Source organism: Asparagus officinalis, chromosome 4 (assembly GCF_001876935.1).
Source record: "Asparagus officinalis chromosome 4, Aspof.V1, whole genome shotgun sequence".
Lineage (NCBI taxonomy): Eukaryota > Viridiplantae > Streptophyta > Magnoliopsida > Asparagales > Asparagaceae > Asparagus > Asparagus officinalis.
In genome coordinates this window covers 57,794,621-57,795,156 of record NC_033797.1, presented here as the reverse complement: position 1 = coordinate 57,795,156, position 536 = coordinate 57,794,621, and positions in this window count along the sequence as shown.

Here is a 536-nt window from a genome sequence, read left to right as displayed (position 1 = left end):
ATTTAATTGGATTAGATTAGCATAAGACCCTACCCCCCCCCCCTCTAGGGTCTAACAATTGGTATCAGAGCTTGGTGCTCTTTGATTTAAGGTCTAATCGCTATGAGTTAAAGATCCAAGTTATCTTTTTGTGCTAATCTTATTTTGATTGTATTTGTCTTGCTTGCACTCTTATATAGTTATCATGGTCATGAAGCATGCACTTTTGTTAGGCTATGAATCTAATGTTGCTCCTAAATTCATTAATTTTTCCTATGCACAATGGGCTACTAGATTTAAACTTTTTGTGCAATCTAAAAATATTGATTTATGGGGAATTATTGATGATGCTTATATTGCACCCACTTTGGAGAAATCCAAGTGGAATAAAAATGATAAAAGATTATTTACCATGAACAAGGTTGTGTTAGAATATATGCTTAATGCACTTGATTTCTCTCGTTCTAACAAGCTTGTTCATTTTGATAGTGCTTACAATTTATGGAAATTCATAGAAGCACATCAAGGGGACTTGGAGGTGATCCAACAAGCTTTGG